At 43.5% G+C, this 21112-nt stretch overlaps 1 pseudogene; it reads left to right on the top strand.

Annotated features, from left to right (window-relative positions):
• The window catches only part of LOC139252682 (Ig heavy chain C region-like), a 33071-nt pseudogene extending 18733 nt beyond the window's left edge, over nt 1–14338 (top strand).
• Nucleotides 14339–21112: the final 6774 nt, after the last annotated feature.

Below are 21112 nucleotides of genomic sequence, written 5' to 3'. Positions count from 1 at the left end.
CTGCCCTCCACTTTTCCTCATCTCCTTTCTGTCTTTTGCTTTTGTCTCCTTTTTGTTTCCCTCTGTCTCCCTGCATTGGTTCCCATCCCCCTGCCATATTAGTTTAACTCCTCCCCAACAGCACTAGCAAACACTCCCACTCGGGCATTGGTTCCGGTCCTGCCCAGGTAGGACAATAAAGTAGCTATAGGGAGGAGGAAACTTCAAACAATCAGTTTCACTAAAGAAAGATTATTGGGTAAAATAATAGGACTAAAGTTGGATAAGGCGCCTGGAATTGATGGTCTGCTTCCTCGGGTCTTAAAAGAAGTGGCTGCAGAGATATTGAATGGATTGGTTGCAATTTACCAAAATTCCCTGGATTTTGGAGAGATCCCAACAGATTGGAAAATCGCAAATATAACGGTCATATTTTAAAAAGTAAGACGACAGAAAGCAGGAAATTGTGCACAGGTTCCATTAGTAAGGTATAAGAAGCATTACATTTGGAAACGCATGACACATTCAAGCGGAGTCAGCATGCTTTTTTGAAAAGTAAATCATGTTTGGCAAATTTCCTTGAGTTCTTTGAGGATGTAATTATCAGGGTGATAAGGGGGTACGAGTGTATGTGCTGTATTTGGATGTCCAGAAGGCATTCGATAAGTTGCCACATAAAAGGTTACTGCAAAGGATACAAGCTCAGGGGGTCGGTGGTAATATAATGGCATAGATAGAGATTTGGCTAACTAAAGAAAAGAAAGTGTTGGAATAAACGGGTCATTTTACGGTGAGCAAACGGTTACTATTGGGATGCCACAGTTATCGGTGCTATGGCCTCAACTATTTACAATCTATATTAATGAGTTGGTTGAAGGGACCGAATATAATTTAGCCAACTTTGCTGATGACACAAAAATGCGTGGGAAAGCATTTTGTGAGGAGGACACAAATAATCTGCAAAGGGATATAGACAGGTTAAGTGAGTGGGAAAACATTTGGCAGATGGTGTATACATTGCGAAAGTGTGAGCTTATCCACTTTGGCACGAACAATAAAAAAGCAATGTAATATTTTAATGGAGATGGATTACAAAATGCAGTAGTACAGAGGGGCCTGACGTCTTGAGCATGAAATACAAAAGTTAGTATTTATGTACAGCAAGTAATCAGGAAGGCAAATTGAATGTTGGTCTTTATTGCAAAGAGGATGGAAGTTAAACACAGGGAAATCCTGCTACACTGTAGTGGTTATTCGTTTGACCACACCAACAGTACTGCATACAGTTTTGGTCTCCTTATTTAAGGATGGATATCCTGGTTTTGGAGGCAGTTCAGAAAAGTTTCACTAGTTTGAATCCTGTGATAAAAGGGGGGACTTATGAAAATAGGTTGATCAGGTTTGATCTATACACATTGGGGATTAGAAGAATGAGAAGTGATCACATTGAAACATATAAGTTACTGAGGGTGTTCGACAAGGTAGATGCAGAGAGTATGTTTAACTATCAATCTAGCTGTCCATTTTCGTCCGCCCACCCGAATTGGATCCGATTTCTGATGTGAATCTCAATAGTATACAAGCATTGGTGAGATGAATGTTTTACTCAACCCCAGAACTTGAGGTGAAATTTAAACGCTGACAGGGGTTGAAGGACTGCTATTTCTAATGGTGGACAGGACGTGTCAGTAGTTCAGTACCTTTATTTGGATCTGGATTCAAATTCAGACACAGATAGACGGGATACAGCTGTCCTCCCATATTGGTGGACTGGGTAGGCCAATGTTCCTGAGCTATGTTATTACAGAGTGACAGTGTTCATCTTCGATCTGGTGTCAGTCGATACTGATATTTTCATCTGTGACTTCCTCACACTACATTTATACATGCCTGCTCCCATAACCACCGTGCAGTAAATCATGTGTCAGTACATACTGAGATTTATATCTCCTGACCTCCTCCCACAATATTAGTGTATGATTAGTTCTCACTGCCATTGTGCAGTAGATCATGTTTCAGCACACAATATGATTTCTATACCCTGATGATGACACTAAGCATTTTCCACATTCTTAATCCGAACGGAAAACTGAGATGAGCTTTTATTCAAAATAATTCGCTATCCTTCTGTTCACATCCTTGATCTACTCCTTGGCATTCAAAAGGAATTTTGTCAATCAACCAAATTGTTTATTGCATCAATACCTTTCTATCTATCAGTCTGCCCAATAATCTACATATTGATCTATCTATATTAATTTATATCAACAACTCTCTCTATATGCTTGTACATATATCGACATATCTTTCCATCCATCCATCCATCTTCTATCTATCTATCTATCTATCTATCTATCTATCAAATTATCTATCTATCTATCTATCTATCTATCTATCTATCTATTTATCTATCTATCTAGCATCTATCTATCTATCAATCTATCAATCTACCTATTTATCTATCCATCGATCTGTCCATCTATGCACATATCTATCTATCTGTCTATCTATCTGTCTACTGAACATGCTGGACATAATCAGCAGGTCTGACTGTGTCTGTGGAGAGATAAGTAGGTTTAAGATTTCTGGTCGAAGACCCTTCATCAAAAGTGGAAACAGTTGGATATGTTACATATTATTAAGCAAGTTTCAAGTCAGGGTTAGGTGGTGTGGAGTAAAGAACAAATGATAAGCTCTGTGATAGAATGGAAGGCAAGGGTGATATAAAGACAAAAGCGATGATGGTGCTAGGCAAAAGGAGATGGTATGGGACAAGTTAAGAAACAAATGTTTGGTCCGCATGAAGTATAAATGGGAACGGCAGAACCATCAACTGCTGCCATTTGGCAGAAAAACATCGAGGCGGAAGTTCTGGTCTGAAATTCTATTGAATTCGATATTGAGCAAGTAATGCTATAAAATCGAAGATAAGGTGCTATTCCTCGTGCTTGCATTGAGATTCGTTGGAACCGTGTAAGAGACTGAGGATGGAGACGTCAGTGTGGGAGTGGAGCAGAAAATTAAAGCGAGAAGCGGGTTCATGCTTATGGGCTGAATGGATCTATTCTTCAAAGGTGTACAAGTGTGGTCTCGATATCACACTTAGGACGCTGTGTTCAGTTCTGACCTACATAATCACACTTAATTTACTGAGCATAGTTCTGGCTTCCATATGAGAAGAATGATACAGAAGCACTGGAGAAGTGCAAATAAAGATTTCCAAGGAGAATACCAGAACTGAACGATTTTAACTGCCAAGAATAAATTAAACCGGCTGGGGATCTTTTTTTTCAAGAAAAGGGAAGGCTGAGGGGTGACCGAATAAAGTTTTTTGAAATTATGAAGGGGTTTGAAAGGTTAGTCGGGTAGAAGATATTTCTGCTTGAGTAGGAGCCTGATACTAGGGCCCATAAATATAAGATATTCAATAGGTAATTCAGGAGGGTCTTCTTTACCCAGAGAGTGGGTAGATTGTGGATCTCACTACCATAGGTAGTAGTAATTGAGGCAAATATCATAGATGCGTTTCAGGGGAATGCAGATAAGTACACGACGGATAAAGGGATCGAAGGTGTTAATAGGTGGTGATGAAGTAGGGAGAGAGGAGACTCATGTGTAACATAAAAATCAGCCTATTGGACTGAATGGCCTGTTTCTATGAAAAAAACTCTTTACAATTCTTAATTGTTTGGATTGCAATAAATAATATCAATAAAATAAATTTCTTGCACATCGTGTGGTACATCATTCAACCGTTATCCTCATCCTGACGTCCGTGAAGAAATCACCAGCATCAAATATGCATCAGCTGTGTGTTCAATCCTCAAATTCCGTCCAAAGAGTGAGACCTTGAATTGGCTGAGCACTCATGCATCAGGGCTTCGTCACCTCTCCCATCTGTGAAGTGAACTGAAACTTCTCGGTGACCAGTCGGCTGACATTGCCCCTGGTCTCTACCTGCCAGGTCTCTCATCAAGGGTTCAGACAAAGCCGAAACTTTGCCAGATCTCACGATAATGGACACCAGCCCGTGGAGTCCCAAATGATTATGAGCGCGGATGTCAATCAGAGCTTTTATTCGAATTAGTAAAGAGCACAGAACATTTTTCATTGCCAAACATACAGATTGGACTTCCTTTCGTTGTTCGTCCTAATTTAAGTTCCCTCATGGTTCAGGATTCCATAACCTCGTCAAAGGTTTCCCTGAGCGGTGATGTCGGATAGTGAGTGAGGTGTCCTTAGTCTGAGGTTTATGCTGAGAAAGCTCTATTTCTAATATACAATCGTGCTGTTTATGGTTTCTTCCATTATATTATAAAAGAAAGAAATGCCATGGCCGAACTCCAGTTGTCCTAAAGTGCTTCACCACCAAGGAAGTTCTTCTTGAATTGTGGTCACTGTTTTACTGTAGAAATCGCGTCGGCCAATGTTCAGACAGTAAGGTCCCACGAACACCAATGTGATAATGACCAGATAATCCTTTTGTTTAGTGCTGTTTGTTGAGTCGTAAGTATTGTCCAGGACAACTGGGAGAAATGCCCTGCTCATCTTCGAAATAACCCCAAGGGATATTTTCCATCCACTTCAAAGGGCAGATGGGGCCTTGGTTTCCTATCTCATCCGAAATATGGTACTCCCATAATGCAGCGCTCCCTCAGTATTGCACTGGGAGTAGCAGCTTACATTTTTTGTTCAAGAATGTGGAGTGCGACTTGAACCCACAATCTTCTGATTCGGGATTCCTCATGGTTCAGGATTTAATAACCTCGCAAGATGTTCGCCCTGACGAAGGGTCATCGACCTGAAACGTTAACTATTTTGTCTCTCCACAGATGCTGCCTGACCCGCTGAGATTTCCAGTATTTTCTGTTTTTTTTCAGATTGCAGCATCTGCAGTATTTTGCTCTTGCTTTCCCTCTGCTCTAATTTCACATAATATGTCTGCTGCCCTTGGTCTCAGGTTTATACTGAGATGGAGCGACAGGAGGTGTTGGAACCCTTTGCTGGTAACTGTCTCAGGACCCACTGCTAGAAAGGGCGCCTGCCCTATTTAGAACATTGTGTTCAGTTCCGTGCACCGCGCTGCAGGATGGATATACCGGCTTTAGAACGGGTGCAATGCAAATTCACCCGAATCATACCGGGGCTAAAATGCGGACAGGTAGCACAGAATAGGCTTGTATTACTTTGCATTTTGAAGGTAAAGAGGTGATATAAGTTGTTTAACTTGATAAACGGAATTGTTAGGGTAGAGAGAAAATATTTCCTTGGTGCGGGATTGAGAACAAGGGGCAGAAACTCAAAATTCGAGCGAGCCCATTGAGGAGTGAGGTCAGGAAGGATTCTTTCACACAAATGATAATAGTAATCTGGAAATCTCTCCCCCAACAGCGGTTGAGGCGGAGGATCAATTGAAAATGTCAAAACTGAGATTGATACATCTTTGTTAGGCAAGGGGTTACACAAATGAGGCGGATAGATGATATTGAGGTATAGTATTGTGTTCCTAACACAGATGAGACTTCAGAGGAAGGTTAAAGTAACAGTGACCTCAGTCTTTATTAAGACAATCCAGAGTGAGTAACAGACCTTCGGGGCCAGCTTATATACAGTGCTCTCAAGGGATGCTGGGATCCCTTGGGTCTTCTGGGGATGCGCTCCCTGGTGGCGGAACATGGGAGTGCATGCTTTACAGATGCACAGCATCACTCCCCCTCAAAGTCAAAGTGAAAACTATTTACAAGGTGAGGCGGTCGGGAGCCTTTCTTTCCCTGGTGGACGGCCTTGATACAAATGTCGGTTCTGGTGTGTTGGCTGCACCCTCGCTGGGCTGGTGTGTTGTTGGCCCTGCAGAGCTGCTGGGTGAGCCTGGCCTTGCTGGGCTGTTGGGAGTGATGGGTTCGATTTCCTGGTCCGGCGTGGTGTTGTTGATCCTTTTGGTGTGTGTTATGCGCTCGAAAAAGGTGGTGTCTGTTGTGGGTTGTTCAGGGCAGTCTATGAACCACAGCCTCGTGTGGTCCAAGTGCTTCTGCAAATTTGTCCATTGGCTAGTTTGAGTACAAACATCCTACTCCCTTCTTTAGCTATCACCCTGCCCGCGATCCACTTTGGACCATGTCCATAGTTTAGCACATACACAGGGTCATTCAGATCAATTTCCCCTTACACAGTGGCGCGACCATCGTTTACATTTTGTTGCTGCCGCCTGCTCTCTACCTGGTCATGCAGGTTGTGGAGAACCAGTGAGAGTCTGGTTTTAAGTGTCCTTTTCATGAATAGCTCAGCCGGGGGAACCCCTGTGAGTGAGTGGGGTCACGTGCGGTAGCTGAGCAGCACTCGGGACAGGCGGGTTTCGAATAAGCCTTCTGTGACTTGTTTGAGGCTCTGTTTGATTGTTTGTACTGCCCGCTCTGCCTGCTCATTGGAGGATGGTTCAAACGGGGCGGAGGTGACATGTTTGATCCCATTGCGGGTCATGAATTCTTTAAATTTGGCACTGGTGAAACATGGCCCGTTGTCACTGACCAGTATGTCAGGCTGGCCGTGGGCGGCAAACATGGCCCTCAGGCTTTCAATGATGGCGGTGGCGGTGCTTCCCGACATTATTTCACATTCAATCCATTTTGAAAAATCATCCACCACCACCAGGAACATTATACCGAGAAACGGGCCCGCATAGTCGACATGGATCCTCGATCATGGTCTGGAGGGCCAGGACTACAAATTTAGTGGTGCCTCTCTGGGCGTGTTGCTCAACTGAGCACGCATGCTGCATTGGCATACACAAGACTTCAAGTCAGAGTCGATACCGGGCCACCACACGTGGGATCTGGCTATCGCTTTCATCATTACTTTACCCGGTGGTGTGCTTTGGAGATCCGAGATGAACGTCTCCCTGCCCGTTTTGGGTAGCACTAGGTGGTTACTGCACAACAGGCAGTCTGCCTGAATGGGCAGCTTGTCCTTTCACCGCTGGAACGGCTTGATTAGCTTTTGCATTTCAACGGGTTTGCTGGCCCAGCTCGCATGCAGTACACAGTTTTTTACTCGGGACAAAAGGGGTTCTTGGCTGATCCAAGTCCGAATCTGGTGGTCCGTGATCGGTGATTTATCATTTTCAAACGCTTCCATGCCCATCAACAAGTCTGCGGGCTGCGCCACCGTCAATAAGTTTGCAGGCTGCGCCATTTACACCCCCATGGTGGGCAATGGTAGCCAACTGAGAACAACTGCACAGTTATCGGTGCCTGGCCTGTGGCGGATGGTATAGTTATACGCTGATAGTGCGAGTGCCCACCTTTGTATGCGGGATGAGACATTAGTATTTATCCCCTTGTTTTCAGTGAACAGGGATATGAGGGGCTTGTGATCGGTTTCTAGCTCAAATATGAGGCCAAACAGGTACTGACGCATTTTCTTTACCCCGAACACACACGTTAATGCGTTTTTATCAATCATTCTGTAGGCCCTCTCGGCCTTAGACAAGCTCCTGGAGGCATAGGCGACAGGTTGCAACTTCACCACATTGTTAGCTTGTTGTAATACACACTCGACTCTGTACGACGACGCATCACATGCTAGCACAAGTCTTTTACATGGGTTATGCAATACAAGCAGCTTAATGGAGCATAAAATATTTCTGGCTTTCTCAAAAGCAATACTTGTTTTTTTCCCCATAACCAGTTCTCACCTTTAGTCAATAACACATGTAGGGGCTCTAAGAGGATGCTTAACCCCGGTAGGAAGTAATCAAAATAGTTAAGGAGTCCCAGGTACGACCGAAGCTGAAGGACCTCCTCCAAGTTTTGTAGGTGCTCGATGGTGTCCCGACCTGTGACCAATATGTCGTCATGAAAAACCACCGTGCGTGGTACTGACTTGAGTAGGCTCTCCGTGTTTCTCTGGAAGATCGCTGCAGCCGACCGAGTTCCAAATGGGTATCTGTAGTAGATGAACAATCCTTTTGCGTGTTGATGCAGGTGAGGCCATTCGAAGACTCCTCCAGCTCTTGCATCATGTAGGCCGAAGTCAGGTCGAGCTTGGCCAACATCTTGCCTCCTGCCAGCGTCACAAATACGTCATCTGCCTTAGGTAGTGGGTATTTGTCCTGTAAAGAGAAACGATTAATAGTTACTTTATAATCACCACAAATCCAGACCGTGCCATCACTTTTGAGTACTGGAACAATCGGGCTGGCCCACTCGCTGAATTCTACAGGGGAGATGATGCCCTCGCGTTGCAGCTGCCCAGCTCGATTTCCACTCTGTCCCTCATCATGTGCAGTACCGCTCGCGCCTTGTGGTGAAAGGGTCGTGCCTCTGGGACCAAGTGGCACCTTCACCCGGAAATGTTTCCAATGCCTGGCTCAAAAAGGAAGGACATTTTTGAAGAACCTGTGATAGCGCTCGGAAGTCATCCCAGTTCCGACGGATTTTGCCCAGTCAGCTCCTTCCAAGCAGTGTGGGGTCATCCCCCGGGACAAACCAGAGTGGCAGTTCATGCACCGTGCCCTCGTAGGTGACGTTGACCATGGCGCTGCCCATGACAGTGATAAGCTATTTGGTGCAAGTTATCTGTTTCGTGTGGATGGGGCTTAGGGATGGTCTGAGTGCCTTGTTGCACCACAGTCTCTGAAACATCTTTTTACTCATGGTAGATTGGCTAGTGCCAGTGTCCAGTTCAATGGCTACGGGTAAGCAATTCTATTTTATATTTAGCATTATAGGTGGACATTTCATCAAAAATGTGTGAACCCAGTGTATTTCAGCATCTGCCTCCTCTCTCTGTGGCTCGAAATAGCTTTGATCCATCATGGACCGATCTTCCTCTGCCACGAGGTGGTTAGCACGTTTTGCCGAGCTGCAGCTCATCTGCAAGCTCGTTGGAGGAGCTCCATTGTTCCACAGCTCTTGCAACCATACCCTTTGAAGCGGCATGAATAGGCTGAATGGAAGCCTCCACAAAGCCGTCAAGGTGGAATTGCCTTGCATTCATCCTTTGTTGCGGGCTCTGAGTCATCTGGTTCACCTGAGGCCTTCTGGCAGTTGCAGACTCGTGCGTTCTGCCCTGTACATTTCTGCTCGAAAACACAGTTCCAGTTAATTTATGAACATTGCTAGCACTTGTGTACTGAGAGATTTGTTTGCTGTTTTCACTGGTGGACATAAACGCCTGTGCTATCGCAGTGGCCTTAATGAGGGTAGGTGTCTCTACAGTCAAAATTTTCATAGGATGGTCTCGTGTCCAATACCCAGTACAAAAAATCTGAGCATTTGCTCCAGGTAGCCATTAAACTTACATTGTCCTGCAAGTTACCTTAGCTCAGCGACGCAGCTCGCCAATTCCTGACCTTCAGATCGCTGGCACATGTAGAACCGATAGCTCGCCATCAACACGCTCTTCCTCAGGTTAAGATGCTCCCAAACCAGTGTACAGTGCTCCTCATATGACATATCTGTGGGTTTCACCAGAGCCAGAAGAAACTTCATGAGGCTGTAGGTCGGTGCCCCGCACACCATGAGGAGCACCGCTCTCCTTTTTCCAGTGCTTCCTTCTCCATCCAGCTCGTTGGCTACAAAGTACTGGTCTAGCCGTGCGACATCCACTTCCCAGTCCACACCATCCGAGAAATTCTCCAGGATGCCCACAGTTTGGTGCATCTTTGCGTTGGATTCGTATACTCGTCGCCAGTTATTGTGTTCCAAACACAGATGAGACTGCACACAGGGAGGTTAAATTAACAGTGACCTCAGTCTTTATTAAGACACTCCAGAATGATTAACAGGCCTTAAAGGCCGGCTTATATACAGTGCTCTCAAGGGATGCTGGGATCCCTTGGGACTTCAGGGGATGCGCTGCGAGGTGTCGGAACATGGGAATGCATGCTATACAGATACACAACATGCAGGTCATCCAAGAACTAATTGAATGGAGGAACAGGCTTGATGGACTGAAATTCATATTTCCTTCTGACACTCTTTAACAAGGCATGATAAAGGCTCACTAATGATAGAAATGAAAAAACTACTTCACACCAATATTACAAATGATTCCCAAACACGAAAGACCCCTTGGAATGCCATTCTCCCGACCTTTCTCTTGGATGGGGGCTGCAAGTGCTGCTTGTACATTTTCATCGCCCCAAAAATCACAAGACACCAGGATATTAACTGTATTTCGTTTCGATTCTAAAATCCTGAGTTGGATTTGTTATTCGTTTTGAGCCAGTGTAAGTTTCGTGTTGAGCTCTTGAACCTGGGGCAGAGTCATTTTTAGAACGGTGATAACGTTTGGGCACAAGGATCTTTAGTCGGGCGTAATGGAACAAGGGTTTTCGGGAGGAGCGCTATTCAGTTCGTAACACTATTGTGCATGAATGTATTTAATGTTTTACGCCGGGTATTTGCTTCACAGCACATTAAAGGTGGCTCTGGATGTAAACACACAGAAAATTTGAAAGATTCTCCCGGGCACGTTGCCAATCTGTTGTCCTTCCAATAACGATTTGTTTAAGCGACAGCGAGTGCTTGATATCTCAAAGGTGATTTATTCTTCTTGGGGGAATGAAGGCTGCATGCTGTTACCCTGATTTTGAAGATGAAGCTTGGCTTGATTTATATTTCTGCTTCACAGAATATATCCAATGCAGAAATCACTCTTCTGCAACCGTCAGTAGAACAGGTCTTACTTGAGACATTATCCTGTGTCGTGTCTAATGGTCCTTATGGAATCAAAGTATCCAGGACCCGAGAAAAGGAAACTTGGAAATCAAAGATTGCCGTCGAAGTCGGCGAAGCTCCCAACAGTGTGATCAGCAACATAAACATCTCGAAACAAACCTGGCTAAGCGGTGTTGAGTTCTGCTCCGTGATGAGGCACCATTATTATAGCGACTATAAGAGATTCCATCCACAAGGAAAAGGATGAGCGGAGAAATTGTAGCAACAAGTGAGACGCTCTGACTATTTCCGTGCATGTGCTAATTGGCTCTATTAAGTGTGTTAATGGATTGCTCTGATAATTGAAATGGTAATTCCACTAAATAATCCGACTGGACCCGAAATTATGCACTTAAGTGGAATCTGGATAAGTCCATGAGGGAAAAAGGGAAATATATTTTATTTGTGTTGGATAAAATTAGCTGGACGAGGCTCGTTTGGAGCATAAACAACGATAATGACCAGTTGGGAAGAAAATGCTATGTTATTTTCCAGTCCGACTCCTAAAGGACCCAGAGAGAAGGATTGCATTCCCCTCTGCTCCGTGCTGCAAAGCCTGACAGGCCACAGAGGGGAAAAAGGGAATCCTTTAAAAATCAGCGCAAAGCACATTTCTCTCACATCTAACCACCGGTTTCTTTGTCTCTGGAATTATCCAGTTTATTGACCTTTAACGTAATTGTTCTGCAGCTAAAGATCCGCGGGAACCGGCCGTGTCTGTCCTCCTGCCCTCGGCAGAAGAAGTCTCCGTTCAAACTTTCTTTACCTTCAACTGCTTAATGAGAGGTTTCTCCCCCCAAGAGATCTTCGTCAAATGGACCATCAATGACAAGCCGATAGATTCCGGCAACTACAAGAACACCGAGGTGATGGCGGAGAACGGCAGCAGCTCCTTCTTCATGTACAGCCTGCTATCCATTGCAGCCGAGGAGTGGGCCAGCGGCGCCTCTTACTCCTGTGTGATGAGACATGAAGCGATCATCTTCAAGATCAACAACAAAACCGTTAATAAGTCCAGTGGTAAACTGACTTTTGTGAACATTTCATTAAAGCTGGTAGATACGGTGAATTATTGTCAATGAGAATCTCTCGATTGCATTTAAATTCTTAAATAAAATACTTTAAAGGCCTCTTCTTCCAACTGCGAGTTAAATACATAGCCACTCAATTAATATTGTTTTTCTACCCATTTTTGCGAACGCGGGAGGCTGCTAAACTGAAGCAGGCTATTTACAGGAGTCGGGTCCAAGGCTTGTACAGCCAAAGTTCCCAGCTCAGATAAACCACTGGTTGGAGACAGGGTGAAGCTCATTCATAACAAGTTTCCTCAATGTAACTTCAGCAAATTTCCTCCCACTGGAGGAATCTTTAACGTTCCCATTTCCGACAAACTAATGCAGCCATTTAGATATTGGCGTCCCTGTTTCTCATGTTGTCCATCCCTTCAGAATTGAGGCCAGTTTTATTTTGAAGCTTCGCATCTTCTGGAAACTGAAAAGAGGGCCAGACACGTATATGAACTGCACCTCCCATTATCACACCAGAAAGAGAGGACAGGGAATGGTTAACCCACTGTCCCTTCAACTCGCCAGCAGAGAGAGCGGAAAGGACAATTGTTAACCCAATGTACCTCACACTCAACCAGCAGAGATAGGGGAAGGACAATCGTTAACCCAATGTACCTCACACTCAACCACCAGAGAGAGGGGAAAGGACAAGTGTTAATCCAATGTACCTCACACTCAACCACCAGAGGGAGGGGTAAGGACAATTGTTAACCCAATGTACCTCACGCGCCCACCATCCGCCCCCCGTCCCTACCGCAGAGAGGGGAAGTCAACCAATCTCCATTCTGTGAACTCAGTCGCAACCAGTAAAATGATAGATTCCAACTCGCTGTCAGAAAACGTTAAACTTGCCGAATATGCATCATATTGTATAATAAATGTTGTTCAACATTTTAGCTTTAACTAGTATTTGGTTAAATCTATATCAGTTATTCGTAAACTAACTGATTGAATTTTAATAGTCAAAATGTAAACTAGTTATTCAATCCTCTGCAGGTTTTTCATGGTTATCTCCAAGATAGGTCCGAGGCCCATCGTTGAATTGTTGAAATCCATCAACTGACATCGCATTGCGTCTCACACGGAAACACTTTTACATAGAGCGGGCGAGAATGCCTGTAAACGTGCGTGTGTGTCTTTATGTGAACGTGTGTTCGTTGTTGTGTGTAAATTTGCGTGGTTTTGTGTAAGTGCACACTTCCATACAAACACACTCAGACTTACAAATAAACAAACAATCTTCATACCAACACAGAATAATATAGGTATCCAGAATATAATGCACACTGTTATTGTCACACTCGGTTACTGGTACTCTCTAAAACTTTGAGTAAACATACACAGTCTTACACAAAGTACACAAACACACGCATTAACACACAGATTTACACACGCATAACCACACATATCAACACAAACACACATACACAAATCACACACACAGATACACACGCAGTTACACTCAAACTCACACAGTTACACATAAAAACACAAACATAGACCTCAACATACAAAAACGCTTACATATACACATAAGGTACATGCACATTGCTACACATAACACGCACACTTATATATGTAAATACACATATACAAAAACACACAAAGACTTACATATAAACATACACACACTTACATAAACACTCGCACAATTATATATAACACACACAGTTACATATTAACATAAACATTAAAACACAAACACAGGGAAAACGAAAACAAGAGATCATGATCCACACATATGCAAACAGTAAAGCGCACAAAACATATCAGGATATAAACATATGTGGAATTCAATGCACTTTTTATATAGGCACAGCATGGAACGATTGCACTGAATAAAAAATTCCTGAAAACATAATTCTCACTTTCTCAATTCCTACACTGAATCCATGTTCTTGTTGGAAACTGATACAAGTTAATTATGTTCAGAACACAGCCATAACAAGTAAATAAACAATATTATATGTCACAACTGATCACTTACCTTGTCTCCTTGACAGTCTCCAAATAAGTAGCTATCTAAACCTATCGTTAAATTATCGATATCAATCAGTAAACCTCCCTCGATCTTACATTATACTATTCCCGAATGGTAGAATGTAGAAAATTGATGCAAGATCAATTGAAGGCAACATTCATATTCATAAAGGAAGAATGACTGTGGAGGTAGGAACAGAGATAGATGGCCGAGAGTGATTAACATAACACAAGGTATATATTGACAATTAAATTAGAGAACAAAATAATAATTCATGGAAAAGAAAAGAGAATATATGATCACATGATATCTTGGTTTCATAAGCGATCTCGATATATTTCTATCTCTTCATCCCCGTAGATTCCTCAGACCACATCTCGAGTGAAGACTATGAGGATGAGTGCGACAACATCTGGACAACCGCTTCCACATTCATCATCCTGTTCTTCCTGAGAATTTCCTACAGCGCTGCCGTCACTCTGATGAAAGCGAGAAGATTCAATCCATTCACATCGATCTGTTTGAAGCGGTTTGACAAATCTCTGGATGTTTCATTGATAAAAAACCTTGCGATAAATGCCCCATACCACTAGATCTTCACTTCACTCTTTAATACCTCTTTTACAGGTCAACTGAACGGTTGAATTTCGGATGCCGTGGATTTTCCTCTCTGTTTATTAACAACTCTGTGTCCTGAAAATAAATATGTCCATCGTGATTCTCAGAGTAAAATGCTTCAATTAATAGATCCGAATCTGTAGCTGAGAATATCATAACCGGGATTTCCATCTTTCTGTTTGAAATGTGTGAGATAATCGTGGCCATAATGTAAATATATCTCAGAGTTTCACCGTTGTTTGAATATTTCTTGGGGAAAAAAGTCACTTTTCTAGTTCCTAATTCTCAATTATTCCCTTCCTTTTATGTTGATCCCTTATTTTCTCTCCCAGATGCCTGTTACATTTGTACAGATAGCCGGCCAGCTCAGACCACCGGTGTTGTGGTCTCAATGTGCTGTTATATTCACTTTGTGCTACATTTTTGAAAAACTTCTCTACAAATTGTTCTTTGCGAAATTGTTAATAAATCTGGAATGGCGATTGGACTAAGTTGGAAATGTTGTTGAATTCCTTTCTAGGAGGCTCATCCGCACCGTTGCAGATCCCATTACACTTTGTTTTATTTCCCTGACTGATATTTTTTAAACATCCTGTTTTGGTTTTGTTTCAATCCAAGTTCCTTCGGTTAAGGAGCCACTGTGCCACCCAGTGTCCCATCAGAATAAAGACACCTTTATCTCTGCCTTTGTAAGTCAAGTCCCAGAGTGCAATTGACAGCACAGCGACAACGCAGTACCTCTAACATTATGGTCTGTCACAGTAAATGTCAGGTTCTATTAAAGAGCAAGGGGAGAGGAAGAAGAATGGAAGAGCTGTAGTGGTTGGGGCTTCAATAGTCAGGGAAGCAGACAGTCGGTTCTGCGGCCGCAGCTGTGAATCCAGGATGGTATGTTGCCTCACTAGTGCTAGGGTCAAGGATGTCACCGAACGGTTGCAGGGCTTTCTGGGTGGAGGAGGATGAACAGCCAGAGGTCCTGATCCGTATCGGGACAAACGTCATGGGTAGTAAGAGGGATGAGGTTCTGCAGGCAGAATTTAGGGAGCTAGGAGACAGATTAAAAAGCAAGACCTCAAAACTAGTAATCTCCAGATTAATCCAGTTGTCAAGAGCTAGTGAGTACGGAAATAGGAGAATAGAGCAGGTAGATGTGTGACTGATTGAAATAGTACAAGAGGGAGGGCTTTCGAATCCTGAAGCATTGGAACCGCTTCTGGTGGAGGTGTGACCTGTACAAGCCAGAACGGGTTTCACCTCAACAGAGCCGGACCAATATCCACGCGGGTTGGTCGGGTGGGGTTGCGGGGGTTGAGAGGGGTTGCTCGTGCTGTTGCGGAGGGTTTAGATTATCTTGGCTTGGGAATAGGAACAGGAGAATAGATTCTCTTTGAAGGGGAATTAATAATGGAGCGCAGGGAAATGGCAGAGACGTTGAACAAATATTTTGTACCGGTATTCACGGTAGAAAACACCAAAAACATCCCAATAGTGGATAATCAAGGGGCTATAGGTAGCGAGGAACTTAATCCAATCACTATCATTAATGAAGTAGTATTAGGTAAAATAATGGGACTAAAGTTGGACAAGTCTCCTGGACCTGATGCATTATATCTTAGGATCTTTAGAGAAGTGGCTGCAGAGATAGTAGATGCATTTGTTGTAATCTACCAAAATTCCCTGGATTCTGGGGTGGTCCCATCAGATTGGAAAACCACAAATGTAATGCGACTATTTCAAAAATCAGGCAGCTACAAATCAGGAAACTAGACCAGTTAGCCAAATATCTGTCATTGTGAAAATGCTGGAGTCCATTATTAAGGAAGCAGTAGCGGGACATTTGGAAAGCAGGATCCAATCAAGAAGAGTCTGCATGGTTTTATGAAAGGGAAATCACGTTTGAAAAATTTGCTGGAGTGGGTAACGAGCAGGGTGGATAAAGGGTAATCATTAGATGTGTTGTATTTGGATTTCCAGAAGGCATTCGATAATGTACCACATAAGTGGTTACTGCACAAATTAAAAGCTCACCTGGTTGTGTAATATATTACCATTGATTGAAGATTGACTAACTAACAGAGCAAACCATACAATAGCCAAGAGATCAGGAGAAATGAAATGTGGAAGGAACATAGTTATGATTATACATTCTGGGGAGGTTTTCTTGGCAAGATATGCAGTTACTGTTGAAGAAGCTGGTAATGAGCAAGGGAATTGCAGCTGCAAAAATCCCCAACCACCTTTAAAGCTGGAGTAGCAGGAAGAGCTGCATCTGAGTTTCCTGTGGGCGGCTGGGCATGTGAGCCGCTCTTACGCCCGGATGAAACGTGCTGCAATAAGCACTGAGACACCGCCTACTTTTCAAATGCATCTGTTTGACGGACATTCCACCATTTGTTTCTGACAAACAGTTGGCCATATATGTTTGATGTGCTGTCGGCCGTGTTAGTATGACGTAGCCATGTTTCTGTGACGTCTCATTACATGAACTAATGTTTCTTTACAACCATTTAAATAAAACATGACTTAAATTCCCACAAAGGAAACAATTTTACTTTTTCAATAAAAACTAGCAAATAGGCGACAGAAATAAAGATACAGGCAGCCACGATTAAAGTGTTTGACAGGTTTGAGCCACAATGCCCTTCACACTACCCAGATGCTTTGTCGTTTGGCGAGTAGCACATGTGCGAACAGTCCTCCCATAGAGCACCGCGGCCCGGGGACCATATTGAGCCTTTTTTGGCCGCTTTGCATTGTGAAAGCTCTGTTATTCACGACTCCTTAAATCATTGAAAGGATGTGAGCTAAAGGAACCAGTGAATGCCAATTTATTCAAGCCCCCATAAGGCAATCAGAGCTCTCCGTATGAGCTAATAGCACTTGGCCAGATGTATTTCAGGTTAATCAAAGCATGGAAATTATATTATTGAGTCAGAGACCGGAAAGTAAGAAGAGCAAATTGTACAAAAATCTTTATTTTCCCCAGAGTCCCAGAAACATACAACTATTTTCTCTTTCATGTCCTCCCTCATTCGGTTGAGTGATTGCAAGACCACTGTTTTCAAGTTTGGAAAGTTACAGCTGTCTTTAGGTGAAATTTAAAGAAAGTAATGGGCCGGAGCCTTCCACGAGCAGAACAACACGATAAATATCCAGCTTTAAAGGAATACACGGGAGGAAATCACCCACAGAGGCAGAATATAGGAACTAGAACCTTTCCTATTAACTAAGCGACAAGCTGACCTTGGAGCTCCTGGAGCTGATCTGAACATCCATCCATCAAGTCAAGGGAAAACAGCTGATCAGAAGCAGAAAGGACAGTTTAGAAGTCAGTTCATTCGATGGTGGTCGATTCACAGGTCGATTTTCGGACCGATTGAATAATGCAACTTGTTTTCTCGGCCGCTCCTGGAATCATTTGGCTGACAATTGGATCCGAGGTTAATTTGGTATATTCTCTGTGTGTCTGAGCGCCTGACAGCGCGCTGCACACTGTGGCTGCATCTGCCCGCGATTCCAACAGGCAGGAGCTCCGCCGAACTGGCCAATGGCAGTTTTTGTACGGTGGTGATGTTGCTTTCCATCTCTGCATGTCTCAGGGCGCTGTAATACACGCCAGCGTCAGTAGGGTGCAGCCCGGAGATGTTTAAGCTGATGAATTTATTCGTGGTCTGGAGCTCTGCAGAGAAACGGGTTTGAGCAAAATCTGCATTATTCTCACCACCGTTCGAATATTGCCTCAGTGTAAACGTGGGCTGTGTGTCTGGGTGTTAGCAGTAGCAGAATAAATAATACAAGCTCCATGCAGTTTCATAATATAGCTTAAAGTCACCATTTCACCCTGTGCCTTAACTCCTGAGGACAGCTGGTGAGTGACAGAGTCTCCTTTACTCAGATCTGGGCAACTTGTTCAAACAGGAAAAGGTCAGACCGGGCTGTGATTACAATTCAGTTTCAACCCATATTAGAAATGATAGAAAAGATTAAATAGGTTTTGTCCACAATTATCTTTCAGAAATGTCCCACGCAACCCCGCTGCTGAGTCATCGCATTGTCGCTGCTGCTTTGTAAAAGGGGTTTGTATATTTAAAGACACCCATTCTAATACCCACTCTCAATATTCGTGTGTCGTGTCTCAGGATGCTCTCGGTTGTGCTGTGAAACCGTAGGTGGTGAGCTGGCAGCCAGTGTACGGCAACACTCCGAGCTGGGCTACACTCAGTGTACTTATACGGGAATGGTTTGGTTTTAAACACCAGTGCTGGGAATGAAACCTTTACCTGGTTATTGTGACTGAAATTTGCAGGATTGTTGATGGCTTTGTTTTATAGGGGGAGGGGCGCTTTTTAGCAATTTCCCGTTCGTCTATTTAATGTTCACGGGAGCAGAATGCGGGGAAATTGTACAAAAGGGCAGGGTGATTGGAGGCTGGGTTCAAACGCAGAGGATGAATGTTGGGCGGCTATAAATCGCCAGGGTGTGGTGCAGGGCAGATTCACGGCCCCCGAAGTGAGGTGTTGGACGGCATCAAACCACCAGACTGAGGTGTTGGGCGTGTTCATAGCGCTAGGGTAGGTGTAACGTGAACCAATAGCCCCAGGGTGAGATGTATGGCGTGTTTAGACCCCCAGGGTGAGATGTAGGGCGATTTCAGTGCCCTAAGGGTGAGGTGTGGAGCTGGTGCAGAGCACCAGTATGAGGTGTAGGGCGGGTTCAGACCCCTAAGGCGAGGTGTAGGCCGGGTTCTTTTTAATAAAAGATCAACATCAGCATGGCCGGAAAAAATGTCCTTACAACTTTCACTCATATTAGAAATGGATATGGCGCAGAAATCAAATAAAGTACAGGCGGATTCGATTTATTGTTCGCCCCGTTAATATCGATCTCTACCATTGGTATAATTAATGGCATCAGAAATCAGATCTCAGTGTGTGTCATTGATTCACATTTTAATGTCGTGTTTTCGATTCGCCACACTCTTCTAGTCACGTGTTCTGTCCACAGTTTACTAACCAAAGCCATCGTTCGATATGACTGATGTCTTTTTTTGATGATTGTGCCCGAAGTACCGACCCAACCCATTTGCGGATTTCACACATTAATCTTCAATTCATTCCACAATTTGCACAACTTTTGGAATAAAGCAGAATTTAACACAATGCCCGGGATCTGATCCACAATATGTATATTGTGACCTGACACCATCTACAGATATTCAGTGAATTGTTCAGATCTCGGGGGAAAGTGTGGGATATTCACTGACCTGATGCAGTTCCTCCTTATGGGAAGCTGGGTTAGAGCAGTCCTGAAATAATATGCCGAGCAGCAGCAAAGGTTTTACTAAAGACAGAGAGAAGGAAGTTCGTAGCATTATGGATAAAGAGTGGAGACAGGGGAAGAGAAGGTACATACAGGCACGGAAGTAGCATCGAAAGACAAAGGGTGAATTGTGGCACCACAGACATGATTTCTGAAGTTAATTTTATTATAACTACGAGTTGAAATCACAAACTAATATTAATCCGCCGTTTTACTCTCGCTGCATAGAGATAAATCACGAAGGAATTATTTTCAAGTGGCAGGCGTTTGTGTTAATACTTTCCTCTTCAACCATCATTTCAGGAACTGCCTGTTCCACTGTGCCGTGGTGTCTCCATGGTAACATTAAATAATAGTAATAGTCATCATATTCATCGTCACCATCATCTCAAACAAAATAACCATCATCGCCACCATTACACATTTAACCAATAATAACATCTGGGTTACAGCAGTGAAGGGGAGAATGGATTTTCACTGAGAAAGAAATACTTATTAAGAAGTGATATAATAAGAACATAAGAACATAAGAAATGGGTACAGGATTAGGCCATGCAGTCCCTCGAGCCTGCTCTGCCATGCAATAGATCAATGCTGATCTGATCATGAACTCAACTCCACTTCCCTGCCTGCTTCCCATAACCCATCATCCTCTTTATCATTTAAGTAACTATTTATGTCTTAAATTTATTTTATGTCCCAGCATCCACAGTTCCCTGCGGCAGCGAATTTCACAGATTTTCAACACTCTGAGAGAAGAAATGACTCCTCATCTCTGTTTTAAATGCGCAGCCCCTTATTCTAAGATCATGCCCTCTAGTTCTACTCCACCCCATCAGTGGAAACATCTTCTCTGCATCCACGTTGCCAAGCCCTCTCATACTCTTATACGTTTCGATAAGATCACCGCTCATACTTCTGCATTCCAATGAGTAGAGGCCCAATCTACTCAACGTTTCCTCAGAAGTCACCCACTCATCCCCGGAATCAACTTAGTGAAGCTTCTCTGAACTGCCTACAAGCAAGTATATCTTTTCGTAAATATGGAAACCAAAACTGCACACAATATGTGGCCTCACCAATATTCTGTACAGCTGTAGCAAGACATCCCGGCTTTTATACTCCATCCCCTTTGCAATAAAGGCCAAGATTCCATGGGCCCTCCTGATCACTTGGTGTACCTGCATACGATCGTTTTGTTTTTCATGCACCAGCACCTTCTCTTCCCGCTGAACTGTGGCACTTTGCAATCTTTCTCCATTTACATAAGAACTTGCTCGTTGGTTTGTTCTGCAAAAGCGCTTGACCTCCCACTTCCCAGCATTATACTCCATCTGCCAAATTCTTACCCATTCACTTAGCCTGTCTATGTCCTTTCGCAGTTTTTTGTGCCCTCCTCACACATTGCTTTTCCTCTCATCTATTTATCA

Source organism: Pristiophorus japonicus, unplaced genomic scaffold (assembly GCF_044704955.1).
Source record: "Pristiophorus japonicus isolate sPriJap1 unplaced genomic scaffold, sPriJap1.hap1 HAP1_SCAFFOLD_477, whole genome shotgun sequence".
Lineage (NCBI taxonomy): Eukaryota > Metazoa > Chordata > Chondrichthyes > Pristiophoridae > Pristiophorus > Pristiophorus japonicus.
Note: the sequence above shows the minus strand (reverse complement) of the source record. Positions and strands in the feature narration are given on the sequence as shown.